Raw genomic sequence first — 23,213 nt, 5'->3', positions numbered from 1 at the left:
GTCTTACAGGAGTCACTCTGGGGCATAATTATCTTGATGCAGTGAGTTTGACTTGTTTTCCTTTTTTTTTTTTTAATGGAGCATGCCTTTGCTGGTATTTGAAATATTGGTAGCATAGCTTCATCAACATGCAAACCCCCACAGCCTGGCAGGCTTTGTGCATTCCAAGGTTGAACTATTAATGAATATTTGAAACTGTTCATCTCATCTTGAGCCATGCCCCAGCATTGGGTAAAGGTCTCAAAAGTTTGGCTCCATCCACGTCGTGAAATCACCTCTACTCTAGCAGGGAGCTCTTGCACAGCCATCTTTTAAGTGCCTTCTGCCCTGCAGAGCTTCTCTTCTGGTTCTAAGTATGACAAAGTCCTGTTGCAATTCATCAGTTTACAGTGGCACTTCCATATAAAACCTTTGTCTATCTAAATAGCACTTTATACTGAAATATTATGAATTAACCATATTTTAATTCTTCAAAGTTGGAAATGATCTCAACAGAACATAAGATACATATGTGTATATTGATGCAATGTGCAATATATTTACCTGCAAAACCATGGATTCAATTAATAAAAAATCACTTTAAAATAACACCGATAAAAAAGGGCATTGTAAAAAATTATATAATTGATTCCAATGAATTCCATTTGCATAAAGTTTTGAATCAAAACCAAATAAAATACCAAAAGCACAAACATGTACATATTTGTGATAAAATGTGGAGATACATGTATATGTATGCATATATATAAAACTATTTTTATATGGCACAAAGTGATTGAAAGGTGTTCATAAGGCATTATCTAGGAATGGTTTAAAAATTATCTGAAGTAAGTACATTTTCAAAAATTAAAATGTAAAAAGTTTGAAAGATAGTTCAATTTATGTTTTATGTTGTTCTCTCTAATTTTCAGTACATTTAAAATATATCATACATATCTTAATGTATGTTCTTATATTGCATACTTATGAAATAATATTACTTAAATGAATTATATATGTTTTCTACTTATATAGTTGTGAATTCTAGTTAGCTAAAGAGATATTTTATCTAGCTACCTGCAACTGAAACACTCAATATGAATTAATCAATGGAAGATGAGAGGTGTTCTTATTTTAAGATTGAACACAGACTGAGAACGATGCTTGTTATAGTGTTGATGACTCTGATAGGGGGAGAATCTTCAGTATTAAGAAATGTGAAGGATTCCAGTTCTATAATTTATTTAAGTCAGGCAGGTCCTGATTGATATTTAATTCTATTCAATTTCAGATTGAAGAAGTTGGTAGAGTTTTTCAATTTCTTCATCATTGGCTTTAGAGGTTGTTACTTAAATTTGAATAATAATTGTATTACTTGGTCTTCTTTTTACATATAAACGTTATCACAGACAGCATTGAACTTCAATATAGATCTTGAAATATTATTTTTTTAGTGAATATGATGCCATTTCTCTTGAATTTGTCATTCTTGGCAAAGTGAACCATGATTGTCATATTCAAAATGCCCAATGACAGTCCTTTTGGTTTAAATTCACTAATGCCTAGAATGTTGATCTTTATATGTTCTATTTCATTTTTGACAGCTACCCATCTTCCTACTTTGCACAGTCCACACTTCTATTAGTAATGGATGCGTCCAGTGTATCTTCTCATTTTGAGTCATGTCCCATTAGCAAATGAGAGTCACCAAAGCTTCGCACCATCTGCTTCACTAAGGTCAACTCTGGGTTGATAGACAGCTCTTCAGCAGTCTCTTCTGAATGCCTCTAACTTGAGCTCACATTTTGACATTATACCAGACAATGTCAGATTTTGTATTCAAGAGCTTTTTAGTGGCTAATTCTTCAGTAATGGACTGCCTGTTCCTGCTTCCTAGTCGGCTCTTAATCTAGAAGCTCTGCTGAAACCTGTTAGCCTTGGGGGACCCAGCTGATATTTGAAATACCAGTGGCATATGTTCCAGTATTACAGCAACACATAAGCCACCACAGTATGCCGGTCCTCAAGTAATATGGCTAGATAAATGAGGAAGAACATTAAACTATTGATGCATATTACCAAATTGCTTTCTAATTACTTTTGAGTGTTCCAATTTCAACTCCCTCAAGCAGTACATCTGAAATCATTGTACCACATATTAAAATTTTAAAATTATTTTTTATTCAATAGATGAAAAAGCATCACACAATTCAGCTATTTTTGTTATTCTCTAATTACATTTAGAATTAAATTTTTATGCATTCCTTGTTAATGTTCACTGCAGTTTTTGTAATTTGCTTTTTCTTACTTATCCATGTTGGTCCTTAATGTGACTTGTGTGGAAGTTGTATCTGAAGAATATAACTTCATATACATATTAATTTTGCAATTCTTTTTTAATTTAATAATTCTTTTTATTGAGGCTCATAAAACTCTTATCACAATCCACACATACATCAATTGAGTAAAGCACCCTTATACATTCATTGCCCTCGTCATTCTCAAAATTCGCCTTCCACTTGGGTTCCTGGAATCAGCTCGTTTTCCTTTTTTTCCCTCCCTCTCCCATCCCACTCGCCCCTCCCCCCTGAACCCTTAATAGTTTATAAATTATTATTTTATCTTTTCTTACACACATGGATCCCCAAGATCGGTTCTCCCTTTCTACACTCCTTTCCCTCCCGGTGTTAATTTTGCGATTCTATGTGTTTGGATCAATGTATTTTTTCAATATGAAATATACACTCATCTTTATATTTTTACAAAGTTCTTTCCTATTGAGTCACTAAATAGTTGGGCTGTTTAAATTCAGGCTTTAATTTACCTGGAATTTCCTGAGAGTGTGTATTTATTTGGGGTGTAGGGTGTAAACGATTTGCTAATTGTCCAACATAATTTGGTTAAAATACAAAAATAAGGAGAAGTAAAGCTTCCCTTCTGATTTAAGATGAGTCTTCCCCTATCCGATGCCCATTTCCTATATACACACACCAAGTTCCAGTTTAGGATTGTCTGTTTTAGTCTACTGTTTCACTGTCGTAACAGAACATCTCCGTTGACATCCGTTCCACACTGCTTTCACTATGTTTCTTCATAGGATAATTTTTAAATATTTGCTAGAATATAAGTTTCCATTTTTACACCTGATAAATTAAATGGGTGGACAACGGCCAAACTATATATGACAAAAAACAACCCCAGAAGAACCCAGACCATAACTCTCAGGACTTAGTCCATGAGTGCCTATCCAAATGTTTGCCCCTATTTTCAACTCAGTACAAACTCACGAAGCCAAATATGCTCTGCAAATGAATCGGTTCCCATAAACTCACATCCTCCAATTTTGGAGTAAAACTTTGATTTCACTACACAACTTCCTGTGTCCCTGCCTGCTTTGAGTCTTTGACAAATGCAAATGATCATGACTGATTTACTTGCAAGATCTGGATAAATAGCCTCTCTTCTCATTGGGGCTTTCATGGGTTTCCCTATATCTTGTGGCAGTTACATAATCTCCTGTCAACTTGCGAAGGGGTGAAGTCAAGCCTGTCAATCAGGTCGCAGCTTGATGACCTAACTGGGAGGCTTGAGGGAGATAAATAGCTCACTGAGGCCAGACACACTCTCTGCTACATGTTCCTGCTGAGGGAACACATGGAGCCAAGCTGATGGAGGCAGAGCCCTGGAGCTGGAGGCGGCACGTGGAGACCCACACTAGCTCGGAGATGCTTCCACTGCCGCTGCATCCACAAACTTTCCACCACTGCCTGTGGTCCTCCTTCATTCGCCATTATTGCATGGCTGCATAAATCTGAAGAGAAGGTTCTGGACTAGTATCAACAGATGGGGTAATATCAGACTTGTGGACTTGATCAGGACTGGGCTGGGATGTTTTCTTAATGTAGAATTGCTCTTTGACATAAAGCTCTTTCTTTTCTTTTTTTTTCATTTCTCATGCCTTGTATTTTGGAAAACAAAACAAAAATACCAGCACTGCAAAATTTTTGAGTTTCACTATCCCTACTGAAAATACTCATACAACTTTTCCTGGCTGGCAAATTTTTTTATGCAGTGTATATTCCCAAAGTCATAATCCATGGACAGAGCTGATGATTTTCACTGGCTCAGCTTCAGCGCTCTTTTGTATGAAGATTCAGGGTCAGAAAATACACATGGCTGAAATCATTCATTTGCTCATCCTATTGGGCTCACTCGCTCTGTGGGACCAAAGACAGCAATATAAAGACAGAGCAAGACTGGAAATGTAATCTGTAGCTTATAAGTTAGTCACTATCCTTTAATGTTGTATCCATGAGGCAAGGTCGAAACTTGATTCTTACAACACTTCCAGTAGGTCACGTCTAGTCTGCAGGGTAAAATTTGGATTGAAAATCCAAAGTCCAAAAGCAGCCTTCCCAACCAAATCCATTCCCTGCAGCGTGGGGAAATAATAAGTCTGACGTCAAGGAAGAGTTTTGACCCTATGGAGATAAATTCCGAAGGCAGCATTCCACTTGCCTCCCACGGCCGGAAGAGCAGCTCTTTTCAGTAAACAGTGCCCCAGTTGCTGCCATCACTTGGCATCAGCCCTCCAGTAATGAGCAAAATAAGGTCCACAAACCACCAAAGCCCAAGTCCTCCCAGTGTCCACAGCTTTCCTACTGCCGTGCCGTGTGTCCCAGACAGAATCGATCCACTCCAAAGCACCCCAGGAAAAAAGAGTAGAGTAACGTGGTTATGAAGTAATATCCGGTATACTTTATACAAGGTTTGTTCTCTCATAGGAAGGTCCTAGGGCTGGCACACTCAATTCCATCCAGGGCCCAGCACAGGACGTGCGTGTGCTCCACATCACTGTAGGCCTGGCCACCAAACTTAAGGCAACCATAGCCGAGTTCCTGGAATGCTGTTGTATTTCCGACATGATCCACTGGGTCTTCACAGTCTATAATTTCATCGGGTCGGGTACCCACCTAGCACCATCTTCCTGGGCCCAGCGGCCTAGACCACAACCTAGGCCCACTCCGCGGAGCAGCGTGCTCCGGGGCCGGCCCCGGCGCTCCATAAAGCTCTTTCTTATACACATGTGTCTGAGAACTTGTTTTTCTAGTCAATTCAGACTAACATACATCTCTTTTTCAAAATTCCCATTACATTTACATACACACACTCATGCACTCTCGTTGAGTCGATTCTGACACTTAGCAACCGATAGGACAGAGTCGTTTCTGAGACTATAACATTTATGGGAGCAGACAGCTGCATTTCTCACCTCTTGTCTATAGCACCAGGTCTCTTAAGTCTTAAGAAAACCGTTTTGAAGTTGGTCTGGTTAATATATCAGTAAGGAATATTGGTAATAAGCACTAAAGAATCCCTAAGTTCTGTGATGCTAGTCTGGAGCTATAATACTTCCACAGAGAAAAACACTAAGTCAAGAAACCATCCGAGGCTGGTATGGGAGACCTGCTGAGAGGTGTTATAATAAGTGGTGTCTGAGATCTAAGAAGAAAGTTGTTGCTCTTGTTTTAGGTAAATATATTGGGAACCCAATCAGTCTTTGGATAGCAATGCTGTGTTTTCCATTTCAGAGCCTGGGTGGCATAGTGGCTGAAGAATACAGCTGCTAATTGACAGATTGGCAGTTGAAACCCACCAGCTGCTGCATGAGGCAAAGTTGCGGCAGTCTGTTTCTGTAAAGACGTACAGCCTTCAGACTCTCTTGGAGGCATTTCTATGCTGTCCTATGGGGCTCAGTGACTTGGAATCGACCCAACCTCGGGAGTTTTGGTTTGAGGTGGTTTCCAATTAAATATAGTGTAAGATTAGAGAGAACTGTTGTAGTACAGAGAAATGCTGATGGCCAACAAATGTGCAATATATATGGGGGTCATCCCCCCAACCCCCCAAAAAATTGAATAAAAGCTCCACTGGGAGGAGCATTCATAGTCAGAATTTTCCCACTAGGTGAACATCAAGCGCCTCGCTCTGAGTTAGTGCACCCAGTGGCATCGCCTGGGAAGGTTGTCTCTGGTCACAGTGAATTTTTTCATGAAAAAAAATTTCACTTAAACCTCGTTTTTTATGATGGCCAATTTAAGAGAACAGCTGTGGCTGTGAAATTTTGTTTCCTGGTTGGCAAAATTACTGCAGACAATGTTGTGATGTTGAACACAGCTTACAAAGACAGGGCTATGGGGAAAAACTCAAGTGTCTAAGTAGTTTTCTCCTTTCAAAAAGGGTGGAATGTTGATTGATGACAAACCTCATTCTGGACATCCGTCAGCTTCCTCAATGGATGAAAATGTTGACAAAATTTATGGACTTGTGTTCAAAGACCAAAGATGGACCAGTGAAGAGTTGGGGGACTTATCTGGACTGTCTTGGAACTCCGTTCATCAAATTTTAACAGATTTGGACATGGGAAGGGTCACTGTAGAATTTGTGCCAGGGGCTCTGACAGACGAGGAAAAGAGACTCAAGTGGAACCATGTTGTGCTTTGAAAGAACAGGTCTGAAATCCCCCAGACCTTTTTTTTTTTCCAAGGTCATTCCTGGTGACAAGACATGGTGCTATTCTTACGACCCTGAAAGCAAACACCAATCAAGCCAGTGGAAGACGCCATCGTTACCTCACCCAAAAAAAGCTCCTCCAGGGAAATCAAAGATCAAGATGATGCTCATTTGGTTTTGATTTGAGGGGCATAGTGCATTTGGAGTTTGTACCTCCAGGCCAGGCTGTTAATCAAACTTTCTATTTACAGGTTCTGAAAAGATTGCATAGCAATGTGCTACAAAAGAGGCCTACTTTGTGGCAGATGGAGGACTGGTTTTGCCACGATGGCAATGCACCTGCTCACACAGCAATCTCAGTGAGCCAGCTTTTGCAATAAACAGCACATAGCTCTTGCCCCACACACCTTTCTCACCTCCCTCCATGCACGCTTCTTTTTGTTTCTGTGATGCAAAGGGACTTGAAAGCGCAGTGATTTGATGACATAGAAGAAGTGAAGAAAAAAACAAGGTAGCTGCCATCAGCCATCCAAACAGATGAGTTTAAAAATGTTTCCAAGGATGGAATCACAGATTTGACAAATATATTGAGTGTAATGGAGAGTACCTTGAAGGTGATAAGGTTGTTCTGTAATATATATATATATAACATAGCTTTGGGGGGGGAAATCTGGTGTCTTTTGGATACCCCTTCATATACTTAATATTGTTAAATACAACATAATTCAATCGTGTTTGGAAAATCCCTGGAAGACCTGATCTTGCTGGAAGACTGGAGACCATCACAAACTGACATTTAAAAGATTCAAACTCAAGACTGACAATCTGAGACTTTTCAAGTTTGGGAGCTTCTTTTCCCTGGGGTAGGGACAACCTAACTGTCCAGAAGGGACAAAAGAAGTAATAGGATGAACTTCTTGTCTTCACAGAAGTACAAAGAGGACAAAGAGATTAAATCTCAAAGCCCCAGGCATGCTTAGCTCAGGTCCAGGAGATGAAGAATTAGAGAGCATCAATCAGGTTGTGTTTTAGGTTTTAAGAACATCTTCTAAGGTGAGCAATAAATATCAGTACAAAAGATCTTTATGATAGTTTTTAGAAAATGCTTTGAGCTAAATTCCAGAATCATTTTTTTCTAACTTTAGTGTTTGAATGACTTCTGTATATAACTTGGAGTAAAAAACATGTGTAATGTGAATTTGTTGGAACATACAATGAATCGATTCTGTTCCATCCAAACAAAATATTACTAGAATTGAATAAAAGTTATTGATTTTACTCTTCCACAAAAGTGAAGTAAATCCTGACATTGTAGATTGTGTTACAGACAGCTTCTTTGAAGAAAACAAATGCATATTTGTTTCCCTAGCAGCATCTAATTTTTAGAAACAATCATTTAAGAGGCAGGAAGCAATTCAAGATGCTCCACAATCCAGCAAAGTGATAGTAAAATGACAGGTCCTAGAAGGGCAGTGTATTTCATTCTGTACACGTAGGTTTGTGATGAATGGAAACCAAACTAAGGGCACTTATCAACCAGAACAAATCCCCAGGTCTTTCCCCAAGGAGCTGCTGCCCAACAGTTTTAACCATCCACCTTCTGAGGCGCAGCCAAGTGCTTACCCATTCCATCACCAGGGTTCCTTTATGAATTGTACAGACTGCAATTATATGAACGCCCACATACTTAATGAATGAATAGCTCTACTTTGAAAAGGTCTCCAGATTTCTAAGGTTTTTCCTGAACTGTTATTGATTCTGCTGTTGTGTTTATGGTCTCCATTTTCAAAGATAAACACCCCGGTATCACATCATGACCCCATTAACGCCGAGGGCTCGATGAATTTCTGAGATCACTGAAGAAGTGTCCTCCTGAGACCCTGGGTAAAAAACTCAGTCTTTAACCTTGACAATCAGGAAGAACATCCTCCGGGCCCCAGAATCTCTCTCCATCCTAAGGCCTGGTCTGAACTCTACACACGTGATTAGATTGCATTCATTACTAATGAAGAAACTTTAAGAACTGCAAAGTGCCACATAATCAATTGCTAATTTCCAAATGGAGTTTTAACAGCATGTGGTCATTAAGTTTTTATAATAGTTAAATTAGTTGAAAACTGAACAAGTTATCTCAGGACCGTTTTTCTCTGTCAGCACGTCAATCAGGCGAGCTGAAGGATTTTGAAACAGAGTTAACCATTCTCCTGGCTCATCCTAATCAGAGTATTTGCTCTCTCCTCTCAGCTCATCCAATCTATTCAGATAATCAACCTGCCTTGCTGTGTGTCTGGCCATTTTTCTGTGACTTGGTGTTTATCATTAATAATACATAAATCATGTGTGCCTCTTTCAATTAAAAATGCAAACTCACCAGGTTCAGGTCGATGCCACTCACAGCAACCCTATCAGACAGAATAGACCTGTTCCTGTGAGTTTCTGAGACTGTGCTGTCTTTCGGCTGCTAATTTCAAGCTGCTGACCATGTAGTTAGCAGCCCAACAGGTACCCACTGTGCCACCAGGACCCCTTCTTTCAGTGTTCAAAAGTATATAGTCAAGTACTGCTAATAGGGTTCCAGATATACGGACACACATGACCAGTGGATAAACTGCAAGTAAGTTCTCTCAGAAGTAAAATTGTAAGAGTCATGTTGGTGTGCCTTTAAAAAAAAAATGTCCTGGCTGGTGATTAGCATTTCTATCAACTTGTATCTGCATGAGAATGTAAGGCTGGTGTCCACCCTATCAATCAGGCCCAAGCCTAATTATATGCTTCCTTGAGGGTGTGGAATTTTTTTAAGGGAAACACTAGGAACCTCTCTCTTGCTCTTCACTTTGCTACTTGCTTGAATTCTGTGTCTGCCTCCAAAGGCTGCCCTTGTGGGGCCCTTGACCCTGAGAACTGTGGAAACCCTGCCATGTCCTCACAAACCTTATGTCCATATAACTCTGCACTCACCAGCCGTGGATCCCCTACTTCATGCCTCACCTGTTTGTTACATCAGCCTTTGGCTCTGTGAATTTGAAGAGGGCTCCAGCTAGCAGCATACGCATGAACTTGAGTTAGACTTGTCTGGGAAAATTTCTTTATATAAAATTATTTCTTTAAATAAAATTATATATTTTGATATATAATTTATTTATATAAAATTATATATCAAAATATATAATTATTCATATACATATATATGAGTGTCACTGATTTTGTTTCTCTAGACAACCCCACCTAACACATCCATCAAAACAGTGGCTTCTGATGGAATCTTCTGGGCCAGTTAAATTCAAGACAGAGAGATGAGCTAAAAAACCTATAAGCACCACTCCAAAGTGGTAATCTTGAATGATTCTCTCAGGACATAGAATGGACACCGGAGCCTATTAGAAAGATGTAAGCAAATTGAAAACTTCATTGGTTAGAAAAATGCCAAGAATGTTGCATCAAACAGTTTTCCATTGTGGCAAAGTGCCTGCTCTTTCTTGGAAGGTGGCAGGGCCTGTCCTATAAAAATGTTCCTTATTCTACCTACCCTACAGTCCTTACCTTACCCCTGAGACTTCTTTTTGTTTTCAAAACTGAAAGAACATTTCAAGGGAGCATGAACTGGGTCCCGAGAGGATGCAAAACCTGCCATGTTGATAGGATACAATATGAATCAATAGATCCAGTTCAGGACAAGAATGTGCATTTCTAACAAATTCCCAGATACTTCTCCCTAAGGCCCTTAAATAGAAAAGCACTGGATTTAAGGAGTGAAAGTAGGGAGATTATTAAGTAGCAAGCAAACAAAAGACACCTGGAGAATTATAATTGGCCTCCAAGATAATGAGACAGTAATTTATAATACATTTCAGAATAATTGATTAAGAAGCGGTTGTGATGGATACAGCCACTTGAATTGTGTGGTCGTTGGGTAACACTCCAGGTTAGGAGTAGTCAAGCCTGTCAATCAAGTGATTACTTGATGACATCTCCTTGGGGATATGACCTTTTGTAAAAGAGTGAGGGACTATGGGACTGTTCTCTCTCTGCCCCGTCACCTTTCATCTTATGTGAGCCAAGGGAACCTAAGGGCTGCCAGGATCAAGGGTTCCAAGGTTTGGAAAAGGATCCTGCTATGTTCCCACAGACCTTGTCTCCGCATGACTCTCACCTTTCTGCATCACGGGCCTGCTTTCATGCGGAACCTCTACAAAGATCCGGAGGCAGCCACGGAACTAAAACAAGGGACTGCCACAGGGTCTAAAATCAGGAAAGGCGCAGCACGGTTTTATACTCTGACCACACTGAGGCCACCTGTATGCTGAGCAAATAATCAGAGAAGATGGGCTGTATGAAGAAGACCTTTGGCATCAGAAATTTGGATAAAGATTTATTAGAAGCCTGCTATATGCATAACCTGGCTTGTTGAAAGTGAGGAGGGCCGTTTGAAGTACCTGCTGAGAAAGGTCAAAGATTGCAGGCTTCAGTATAGATTACCACTCAATGTAAAGAACTACTCCAATGGATAACACCGTGAGAAAAGATTGAGGTTGTCCATCATTTCGCCTTGCCTCGATGCACAATCCCTGCTCAAAGAAGCAGCAGTCAAGAAAGCCAACCTACTGCACTGCGTAAATCTGCTGCACGAGATCTCTTTAAAGTGTTGGCGAGCCAGGACGTCACTTTGAGGATGAAGGTGCGCCTCACTCAAGTCACTGTAGTTTCAGTCTCTGCATATGCATAAGGAAGACCATAGAAAAAGTGATGCATTTGAATTATGATACTGGAGAAGCACACCGAAAGTACCACGGACTGGCAGAAAGAGAAGAAACAAACAAATCAATTTGGAATCAATACAGTCAGAATTCTCTGTAGAAGCAAAGATGGCAAGGCTTATTCTCACAAACCTTCATGAGGAGAGTGAGCCTCACTCAATCCATGAAATCTTCAATCCTGTCTTATGAATGTGAAAGTTGGACAATGAATCCGCAAGACCAACTTAGAATGGATGCATTCAATTTATGGTGCTCGAGAAGAATAAGCAATGAACTGCTGCAAAAATAGACAATGGTCTTGAAAAAGAATCACCTGCATACAACTTTGAAACAAAAAATGGAAAAACTTCATCTCAATTATTTTGGATATGGCATCAAGAGTTCCAGTGTTTGGAGAAGGATTTCATGGAAGAAGAAGAACAAGGAGGAGGAGGACGAAGAAAATTAGGAGGTGGAGGAAGATAAAGCCCTTAATGGTCTGGTGAATGGGCTGACACAGTGGATGCAACAATAGGTTTAAACCTGGCAATAATTGTGATGACAATGCATTTTTTCTAATAGCATATTACTGCTATTAGTTTGAACTCAATTGATATCACCTAACAACAATTCCGATTCAGAACTGCTGAGAAAGAATATAAGAAGGAACCACTTTTTTCCACAATCTTCCAGGGAATTCTGAGGCATGTCATCCCTTGACCATATTTTGAAAACACTTCAGAAACCCAGATATATGACTCTTGCTACTAGAAATCCAGGAATCAGTTGAGTCTACACAGATACCTTTCTCCACCTTGAGCAGCAAGCCTCAGTAGCTAGCTCTTCATTTCCTTCTTACAGTGCTAAAGTGGGAGAGAGGTTTGGAGGAAGAAAACCACCATGGGAAGTCCTTGAATTAAAAGCAGTTTAAGGATCTCTCTCCCTTGGTTAAATTAAGTTCGCTAGCACTATCAGCAAATCATGGTGGGAGAATGAGCAAATTGCTTCCATTGAATTTCCTCTGGTCCAAGGACATCAGGTGTTATCAGCGGGTAGGCAGGAGGGGATCCCCCCAGAGATGTCACAGAAGTTTTGATAGCATCTTATAATCTGAGGGCACCTTGACTGGCATAACTTGAAATTCCCTTTATTCAGTGGAATTTACATCATCTTTAACCAAGTTTTCTCTGACTTGACTCCCTTGTTTCTCAGTAATATAACATTTGCATGACTCAATTTTGACATCTTAAGACAGTCTGCATAAATATGCATTTTCCATTGAATTTATGATGCAGTCCTTCTCAGGGTATCATTGACATCGTGTCACCTTCTCGGTCAGACAGTGGCATTATAATGTTATTTACTCCAAAACTGCACTGACAGCGTCCTAGGAACACTGTGACAGCATTTTAGCTGCAATCAAAGTGAATACTGAATGCACTTTTTGACCAAAATTACTTGGAAGGGAGAAAAGAAATATATCAACTAGGTCTTCAATCTAATTGCCATCTTTTTTTGAGAAAACAATTTCACTACTTCAATGCTAGTTAGCAGTTTACTCTGAATCAATACAAGGTGAAGCACTGAAATTTACTGAGAAACACTTCCTTTAAAACACACAGACAAGATATAGAAAAAGATACAAACACAGAGTAAAACACTAGGAACCCTGGTTATGTGCTGGCCTGCTAACCTTGAGTTCATCAGTTCGAAGCCACCAACCATTCCACAGGAGAACAATGGGGCTTTCTACTCCCATTCCAAAGTCCCAGTCTCTGAAAACCACAGGGTCAGGTACGCCCACCTTATGGGGTCTCCATGAGTCAGAGCTGACTGTGGCAGTGAGTTTGATTTTTGAGTTGGGAAAAATGTTTATATGGATTTGTAGAAGCCCAAAGTGGTGAAAACGTCTGGTACTTTGTTCCTAGTTGTGAGTATGACACACAACCAGATAGTGTATGTAGGGTCACTGTGGATCCCAACTCAATGGCATTTAAACAACATCGCATCTGCCATCTCTCTCAGAAAGTCCTACCAGTTGATTGTCATTTCTCCTGTACTTTCATCTCTAGTTCTAATATTTCCTCTGTTTTAGATTCATGTCTAAATTAGATGTTGCCCACAATCTTCAAATGGCTCGACCTATTTAAACATAAGGAAACAGAAATATTTCTTGTAAGCCCTATCTATGGAGAAAGGGTTTATCACTTCAGTGTAAGCCCTTGAGACACCTGTCACAATTTAAGCTTTGAAATTCTAAGTGGAAAGACAAGAAGGATTTTGCTCCCCGTGTTGTAGCAAACCCACTGCCAGAGCCTGGACCTAGAGGCAGAGCTACCCTGTTTAGGGTTTTTAAGACTGGGCATTTTTACAGATGTAGAAAACTTCATCGTTTTCCTGCAGAGTGGCTAGCGGGTTTGAACTGCCAACCTGGCAAGTAGCAATGCAATGCTTACCCAACAGTGCCACTTGGGTTCCTGGTATACAGAGTGGCACGTAAATGTATATAGATGTCTTTCTTTGCTCGAGGGACTGTATCTTAATTCTCTGGAGAAAGACTTCTGTATGTGCATGTGCTGTGTATGTGTGTTCAGTTTTCATAAAGCATCAGCTCTGGATTAAAGTAGGGAGTTGAGATTGTGATTGCTCTGTATAAAGCCTTTAAATGAATATTCCCCAGCTTCTGTTTCCACAGTCCCTCCTTTCTGGAATTTAGATCCTTTCTGAGACTGTTTCAGGCAGAGCAGCTCTTTTCTAATCCACACCTCCCTTGGACATAGCCTAACCTGTGGCTGTGTTTCTTCCAAAAGTACTCCGCTAATACTTTTTAATCCATTTTTCATCTTTCAGAAATATAGTTAAATATTTGACTGTTTGTTACTCTCTTCATTTTTGTAGGCTTGCAGGTTTCCTAAGACGTCTTTTATAATTTTATGACTTATTTAAAAAGAGAAGCATTCAATGTGAGTAATTTGTATTTCATGAGCTAAAGCAACGAAGTTTACTGCTAATTGAATCAAGAACTTAGTTTAGTTTTAACCCTATAATATAGTGATTTCTAATAACTCAGCAAATTAGACTGTATACTCTAAAATTATTTTTGTGTGTTTTAGCCTTCCTAAAATGGAGGGAACCAGAACAGAGACACACGTGGCTTAAAAGATGGGGAAATTCACTGGTTGAACTGGACTCTGCCTCACTCACACGTGTAAGTGTTGTAAGCTAACAGGTTCAATGAGCTCTATAACCCACCCAATTCCCATTTAGAGTCATTATTAGACCGCTCTGGTGGCTACGGGGAACCAAATGTCTCCCAAGCCTCAGCAGCCCTTCCCTGTGGCCAGGGGTCAGCTGATAAAGGTAAAATCCACAGCCTGGATGACTAAGTGGGAGGTGTGGGTGTTTTCTACACAGCTTGCAAGTGAATTACTGAAGCCCAAACAAGCGTCAGTTCACAGAAAGAGAGTGGGGCACGGTCTGGCAACAGTTGATATTGTAAAGGACATTTGGTATATTCTGAAGGACTTTCTGACCATACAGGACGTTCTGAGAAGATCAGCAGGAGGAGGTTCAGGAGGAGTTTTTTTTAAAAAATCTTAAAATGGTGTTCCTAATGTCAAATCAGTTTCATCATTCCCTACTGGTTTTAAGGAGTTATCAAATCATTGATTCTATTGGCCGACCAGGCCATCAGAAAGTCCAGTTGGGTATATTAGGTATGAAAGATCATTAATGTAACTGAGTTTATATGGGATGGAATAAACATAACTAATTCATTTAAAACACATAGGCCAATTATTCATGCAAGCAGTAACAATATTAAAGGACCTCTGAAGCTTGTTCTTCGGGTAGTGACCCATGGTGACCAAGACATTGGTATCATCCCTGTCCTCCCTCTAATTCTTTCTGACGTTTCTCCACATTTTCCAGTCTAAGGCCAGGCTCTCTGTTATAATGCCAGACATGACAGTGTCAACACATCCTTTCCCCACAGCGGCACACAATCCTCCTTCTTTTAGGAACAGGAAGCCTAAGCCCCTGCGATTTTGCAAGACCACCTCAGCTAAACATTCTACTTGGTCAGAAAGCCGGTCAATGTGTTTTGTTGTAAACGACTTATTTCTAGATTGATACTTCTAGATAGCTCTCCAAAATAAGAATTACTGGTCAGTAAAGCAGCTACTCCTGTTGCCATGGATCCAGCCAATTCCAACCCTACCCACAAGGGTATCACCATGGGATATCTTTTTCACCGAAATGAGGGGGAGTCAGAGGGGTTAAAAGATTAAAACTCTGTTCTCCTTCATACACGCTGACATGGGGCAACCCACTCCCTAGGGTACAAAGGTGGGACATACTTCACACATTAAGCTGGTAGGACAAAAGACAAATTATAAGACCCAAGGACCAAGCGAACCAAGTCTAAGCTGAACTGTGATAAAATACCACACTTCCACTGTCAATAACTACTGTAAATTCATTACAACAAGCAAAAGAAGGGGGACATGCGCACAAAAGGTCCAGTATTAAGAAACCTGAGAGAGTCTTAATTTAAGGCAGTGGTTCTCAGCCTTCCTAACTTTCATACAGATCCTCATGTTGTGGTGACCCCCAACCTTAAAATTATTTCCATTGCTGCTTCATAACTGTCATTTTGCTACTGTTATGAATTGGGTGACCCCTGTGAGAGCTTCATTTGACCCCCAAAGGGGTCGCGACCCACAGATTGAGAATCCCTGGTTTAAGGGGTCTTCTATGAAAGAATGAGCCTTCTATTCTGTGCCGAGTGGGGCGGCCTTGAGGTGTGAGTGGTGAATCCAGGCAGGAGTCCGTCTACCTTGATGGCTGTTGGAGACATGAGGATGACGTGGTGTAATTCCAAGGACGTGAACTGCTTCCTTAGGACTGATCTTTCCATAGTCCAGGTGTGAATAGCAGTTCTCCTCGTGGCTCTCTGAATGGTAATTTTCATTTTTGGCATTGGTCCCAGTGGTTTAGTTAAAATTGAGTGCATTGCTCCGGTGTATATTAAAACAAGGACTGGTTTGCCACCTACCTGCAATGTCACCCTGGGCTCCTGGGGGCTGAGCGAAAAACAGCCCTGACACTGCTAATCCCTTTTTTCTAAATTTAATACAGGGCAAGGTTGCTGGGCGGGGGGTCTCTTTCCCTGTTTTTGGACACATTTTTTAATGCTTTTCCTTTTTATACTCATTATTTGCAGGCGTTTTATACCCAGGCAAATAAAGTCCACTTTCCCACATACCCTCAGGTTTAGCTGTCTTATCTTTCACAATCTGGCACAACCAGACCTTCTACTTTAAGACAAACCTACTTTCTTTTTGCTTTTTTGTTTTTACTTTAAAAACAAAACAAAGCACAAAAGCCTATTACCAATCCTGCTTTCTCTCTTGCTTTTCAGCTTGACAATTCTTTCCACTAGCAAGTACTGCAACCGTATTTCTTGGTGCTTGTGATTTTGCAGGTGACATAACATGCAGCCCTTCCCATCTCAGCATGTCTTCCACCAATTTGGGGAGGGGGTGGTTCTGAAGGAGGCTAACCCACGTGTCGACGTCAGGGAATTGATCAGGATGTTCCGGGGTCCCTGTGACTATAGTTTATAGTGCCTGGGCTTAATGAGGATCATATGTGCAGTTAGCATCTCCTAGCCTTTGAGGAAAGCGGCTGGGGATTCCTGGGTACCCTGAGCAACAGCACTTAACCCTGGACAACTGTGTAGGCTGCCTGGCTGCCCCCTGGAGCCCAGCCAAGAAGCACCGGCGAAAACTGGCTAGCTCCCAAAGCCCTCCCATAGTGTTGGGATTCCACTGGGGCTTAGTTTGAAGAACCTCTTCCTCCAGTGTGTCTCTATTTTCTTCTAGAGTGCCACCACCCAGCCCCAATACATCCCTATGCACTTCCTGGTGGATCCCATTTCTTTCTTCAATGGTGAACAAAATCATAAGTTTCTGTTGGCACTCATCCCAAGCCGGGCGATGAGTTTGGAATAGATTTCAATAAACCAAATGAAAGCTTGGGGGTTTTTTTGTTTTGTGTTGTTTTGTTGTTGTTGTTGTTTTCAGAAAAAGGCATGTGTTCATTCTTTCAATTATCTAGATCACTGGTTCACTGGTTGCAAAAGGTTGCACGCTAAGAAAGACCGGCCTCTGGGTTCTCCGGTCACCAAAGGGGCTTCTCTTTGGGGCGAAACAGGGGGTCCGTGTGGATCTCTGTTATGGGGATGCAGGGGAGACAGACTTGGTTCCTCCCATCCAGAGGCAGAAGCCTTTATCACTGGCCTCTGGCAACAGAGCAGGGATGGAGGCTGAGGCAGACAGACTCGGGCAAGACAGGAGGCTTGTGGAGAATCACCCAAGAAGCTATAGAAGACACGCAGGGCTCGGGGCCACCACAGAGAATTGCCCGGGCCACAAAGAGATCCTGGGGTACAGGCAGAACCAGGGGTGTCACAGAGAACACCCTGAACAACAGAAGAACAGCTAAACCCTGAGAGCACACTTTACAGAGGCAGAAGGCCCAAGTGAAGAAAGTCAGACACTGAACCGCCAAAAAAACGTGAGGCGCCCCCAAAATAAAACAAGCCACGAGAGACCTTCTGGAGAGGAGTCCTCTCCTTAGGCACAGTAGCCGTTAGGCTGAGAGTTTAACAGAGAATAGTGGGATCGCAGATTGCAAGGGGACAGAGGAAACAATGCCGCGGATGCTATAAACTCAGGGGTTGAAAGACCCCTCTAACCCACCAAGTTCCAATTTAGAGTCTTTATTAGGCAGCATGGTGACCGTGGGAGGAGCAAATGACTCTCCAGCCCCAGAAGCCCCTGACTGCAGCAAGGAGTCAGCATCTAACCGTAAAAACCGCAGTGGGAGGTCGGGGTGCCTTCTCCACAGCTGTGCCAGTGAGTTACAGACACCCAAGCAAGCGTCAGGTCACAGAAGGAGTGGGGCACCTTCTGGCAACAGTGGAGATCAGGAAGGACAATCTTGATGACACAGTGCCTTGTGAAGGCTATTCTGACCACACAGAGCATTCCAAGAGCATAGGCAGGGGGAGGGTCAGGAGGAGTATTTTAAAAAATCTAAAGATGGTGTTCCTTATGTCAAGCCTGCTTCAACTATAACCTGAGGATTTAAGACGGAAAATTCATGGTATCTGAGATAGTGGAAGACAGATGTACCCCGATTGTTGAACTGCTGGTAGGCACACAGTCATGGTCTTGATTCATCAATGTCTATATGCTTCATGATGATATATATTATACTATTCTGGAAAACTCGTGACTGACATTCGTGGTGAATATTATTGTAAAGTTTCCCTGACAACCAACTCTCACTGTTTGCGTAAATAGCGTCCATCCATGAAAGGATGGATCCTGTACCAGTGAACGATTCAGCGACTGTGATATGGAATTAGCTTACATTAGCCCAATATCCTTCTCTCACAGGGCTTTAAAAAAATAGTACTTAGGGCTTTAAAAATAGTAAATAGGGCTCATCAAGGACAATATTAACAGATATTTATGCCCCAAGGGGATGATTGATAAGACTCTCTACCATAAATTAATAAGGAGGTTTTGTAAAAAGGGAGCCAAAGTCAGGTAAATGAACATATATCCAGAATGGGCTTGGGGCTTTCATGAAATCCTAGCTCCAATTTAAAAACATTAGTTCTTCCATCAGGACCCTGCTAGAAACTTTCCCACACGAAGGGACCACAAAGGACATAGGTGCTATAGCAAAGTGTGGTGAAGACATTAGATGGTGCCAGGCTATCAGATAAAATAGCATCTGGGGACTTAAAGGCTTGTTTCCAAACAAGCCACGATCTATGAGCAATGTCAGCTAAGTCCATTTGGAAGAAACACACCAACATCAGTGACAGAAGGATTGTAAATCATATAATCCAAACAAAGGATAGGAGAGTATCAGAGCCTAAATTGTGAGAATTTGGTTTGCAGGCAGCTGTGATGGCAGTGGAAGCTTAAGATACATTTATCTGTGGGGTCTACGTAGGAAGTAAGCCTCTGGTGAGTTCCCTGTGTCCATAATAGGGGGAAGGGAAGAAACTGGTTACCAAATAGAGTGCATTGTTGAGATGACCATAGATCAAAACGATAAACTTGACTTGAATTGTTAGAACCTTGTCAGTTGACACCCCCCCCCCCCCCGCCCATGCACGCAGGACCTCATCTGTTTTTCAACATTTTCTGGTTCTTGGTTGGTTTTTTTTGGAGGTGGGGGCGGTGTTGGTTTGTTCATATAGAGGTTTATCTCAGATGTGTCTTGCTATTGGGATACCCTCTTGATTTTGGTTGTGTTTTTCTGTTTTTCAGTTTATGAAACCCTGATAGCTGGTAAAATAAAGGTTTCTGGGGTGGGAGAGTGCAGTGTGGGGGAGCTGATGTCCAGGAGTTAAAGAAGGAAAAGGAGGTTTTGAAGAGAATTGTGGTAGCAGTTGTACAAGACTGTTTGATGTGATCGAACTGTGGGATGGCATGATATCTGTATTAACTCCCCAAAAAAAGAATTTTGTAAAAAACATTATGGAGGCCCTGCTTGATATTCACTGTCATGAAGAGATCACTGAAGAGATGGGAGCTATATCAAAGTGTAGAGAAAAAATCTAGATCGTGCCTGGCAATTAGAAATAATAGCATCTGCGGGTCTTAAGGGCTTGCCTTTGAACAAGCAGCCATCTGAGTGACGCATCAACTGGGCTCACACGGAAGAAGCAACTCAGCTTGTGTGATCCAAGTATTGTGAGTGATGAACTCCAAACCTGAAGAAGGGGCTGGTATCGGAGCTTCATTTGTGACCAGCCGGTCTTCAGAAGGCCGTAGACGACAGTGGGAGTCTTGAAGCCATTTACATGGAGGAAGCCACCAGTGAATACTTTGTGACCAGGGATGTCAATAGGCTTGTTATCATACAGTGTGCTGTGCGACATCTTTTGTTTCATTGTTCTGTATTTTTCTTTTATATTTTTCTGGATATGAGATTCAGGATGGGTAGGTCTATGGGAACAGTGACTGCATTAGTGCTTTCTTGAGGGGTTGGTGGGGACTGTTGGGGGCTGTGGGCGACTGGTGACAATGGGTACAAGGAGGACGCAAATGTCCTCAGTTCGACTTTGGAGATGATTGTAAGGCTCTTATAAATATGATTGAGCAATTGAAATGTATTACATGTGAAACATATCACAAAATAATTTTTGTACATTCATGGAAAAACGGAATTAAAAGTCCTGAATTTTCCCCCACGAACTTCTTGGAGCCTCTTCATATAACGTTTTAAGCTGTATGGAAGGTCTGCGCAAGGCATAAGGTGGTTGTGGTCGGAAACGACTTGTGGCAGCAGGAAGAGCAATCCATAGAGCGTGAAGGACTTGGAAACATCAGAAGCAAGGGATCAAAACCTCTTCGGAAAGTGTTACGTTGAAAGGCGCGTGTTCTTCTCATAAGTAGGTAGTGGCATGAAGTACAAAGAGCCGGAGAGCTAGTGAGCGTGCCTACAGTTTAGCGTCCGGTCATGGACCTGCACCCATGTGTCTGTCTTCATAAGTCCTTATTTAGCCGTTTGCTGCGATCATTATCCAGCTTCTTTTTGGTTCTAAAGTTTATTATTCTCAGCCTATAGTCTCTTTGTTGTCTTCAGAGGGGTTCTGAATCCTTAAAAACCATTCATTCAGCTTTGATTAGTCAAATCTTCTAACTTTATCCTGATCTAGACAGCAAACAGAATGTTCATTTTCTGATCATTCTACATGCCCTTTGATACTATTTGGTTCAATCATAATGTCTCTCACTACCACCGACCTTTTCCTAAAAACAAAATACCTTCTGTGCACCCAGCAATTTCAGGTAGTGATGGGAAAAACCTACAACTCAGTGGTTCTCAACCGGTGGGCCACGACCCCTTTGAGAATCCAATGACCCTTTCACAGGGGTTGCCCAATTCATAACATAAAAATGACAGTTATGATAGCAACAAAAATAATTTTATGGTTGGGGGTCACCACACGAGGAACTTTATGAAAGGGTCACAGCATTAGGGAGGTTGAGAACCACTGGCCTAGATGGTTCATTGCCTCTAGGAGGCCATCAGAAGATGCTTCACAAAGGAGATACACAAAAAAATAGCGACTGACTTAAGAAGTGCTTTTCTCTAGGTGAGCCAAAACTGCAGCTGCATGACTCCATGTTTCTAGCCACAACAGTTAGCTACACATTTCCCCAAGCAGACCATAAGCTGCTCAAGTGTCCAATGCGGTGCTTTGTGAACCAACCATAGCCCATGGGCAGTAAAGACTGTAAATTATTGACTGAGTCTAGAGATTGGAAGTTTGATGCTCCCAACTAGACACTAGAGAAGCGATGCGCATATCAGCATTCTTTCGTACTTCTATCACATCTCAGGACACGTGCTCTCAACGCACAGACGACAGGAGCAATTTGAGTGTCCTTAAAGCACAAGCTATGGCAGGTCATAACTTCTTCCACTGGTTATCACAGAGCCACTGTACTCTGAACCATTCTAACACATCCCCATAGTGAACCAACAGAAATCTATAAATCTAGTTAAGATGCTGGATTTGTCTTCCCACAGAGGACAGAAGCGCAAAGAAAGCTTCAGCTTGAAGTTATCATGCATTTGATTCATGACATTTTTCTTGTTAGGTTACATCTGCTAGGGGTGAATAGTCTCAAGGTTTCTCATTCAAGTAATGAAAAAAAATGTCCACACTAGGACAGGGAAGGAAATACGTAAACAAGAAGTAAAAAGGGAATTTCTAGTATAACCTTGCGATAAAAAACTATCTATAATAAAAATAATTTATATAGCATTTTACAAAGTTTGCCTCAAACATAAAAGGCTTGTATTTAATATTACTTCAAAATATATTAAAAGTGCCAGGGAAACTGGGTTATCTACATATCCAAGTCTATTTGGCTTTAATTCATGAATATTTCACAAATAGAAAGCACTGTTTTATTATTAATCACAAATGAAAGCCCCTGAATAGAGTCTTAAGATTTTGTTTGTGTTCTCAATATTTCAGATGAATAATTAAAACGTTATATTTATTTGTTATGTGTTGAAATATATCTCAATAAAAGGTAGGATGAAATCATCACCCTAGTACCTGTTAATGCAGTCTGGCATGCGTGAGTTGTGGACCTAACCATTTTTAAGTTGTAAAAAGAATGCAATAGATGCAGACACAGCTACAGGAGGAAAAAAAAAATCATTTGAAAACACACACACAGAGAGAAATGAAAAGAAAGCCCTGGAAATGCCAAGGATTGCCAGCTACTAGACACTGAAATAGACAAAGGATTTACCCCTAGGGCCATGATCTGAATTTGGATGCTAGACTCCAACTCTGTGAGAAAGGAATTCTGCTCTTTAAAGTCACCTGTTGTGTGTTCTTTTGAAAGGGAAATCTTTGAAAAGGAAGATTTCACATAATTTCAAAGAATACAAAATTAATTCTTCTGAATATTCCATCTTATTTATGGTATTTTCATCCTGAATCCAATACTTATATATGTTGTTTCTAAAGTTATGAATAAGGATAATGTTAATAATTCACTAATAAATGGATCTTATCTGTTTCTTCAAGAAGGTGCTAGTTTTGCCTCAACTATGATTAGGAATATAAAATACAGTGATTTAATATGTCTTCATAAAGATAAATTAATACAAAGTTCATCTACTCTAACAAAATTTTAATAGCAATTATTTGACTATAAACAGAGTCAGCCTCTAAATAAAAAGCTGTTGCTTTAAACTTTAAAGCTGAGAGCACGTCATTATGAATAAGGGACATTACCTGGGAGGAGGAGGTAAAGTAACATTGATTGAACTACTTCAAAACAAACATTTCATAGGCTTTTTCACAATCAGATCATTTCCAAAATAATATTGTGAGCCTATTTTCTATTTTTTTTCTTTTTTTTACTGGTG

General features: G+C 40.8%; 1 pseudogene; it reads right to left on the bottom strand.

The window, feature by feature from the left end:
- Window positions 1–4,524: 4,524 nt before the first annotated feature.
- LOC142456163 (TM2 domain-containing protein 2 pseudogene) lies at window positions 4,525–20,193 on the bottom strand (annotated as a pseudogene).
- Window positions 20,194–23,213: the final 3,020 nt, after the last annotated feature.

Source organism: Tenrec ecaudatus, chromosome 9 (assembly GCF_050624435.1).
Source record: "Tenrec ecaudatus isolate mTenEca1 chromosome 9, mTenEca1.hap1, whole genome shotgun sequence".
Taxonomy (NCBI): Eukaryota; Metazoa; Chordata; class Mammalia; order Afrosoricida; family Tenrecidae; genus Tenrec; species Tenrec ecaudatus.
The sequence above is the reverse complement of the archived record's forward strand: the minus strand, read 5'-3'. Positions and strand labels throughout refer to the sequence as shown.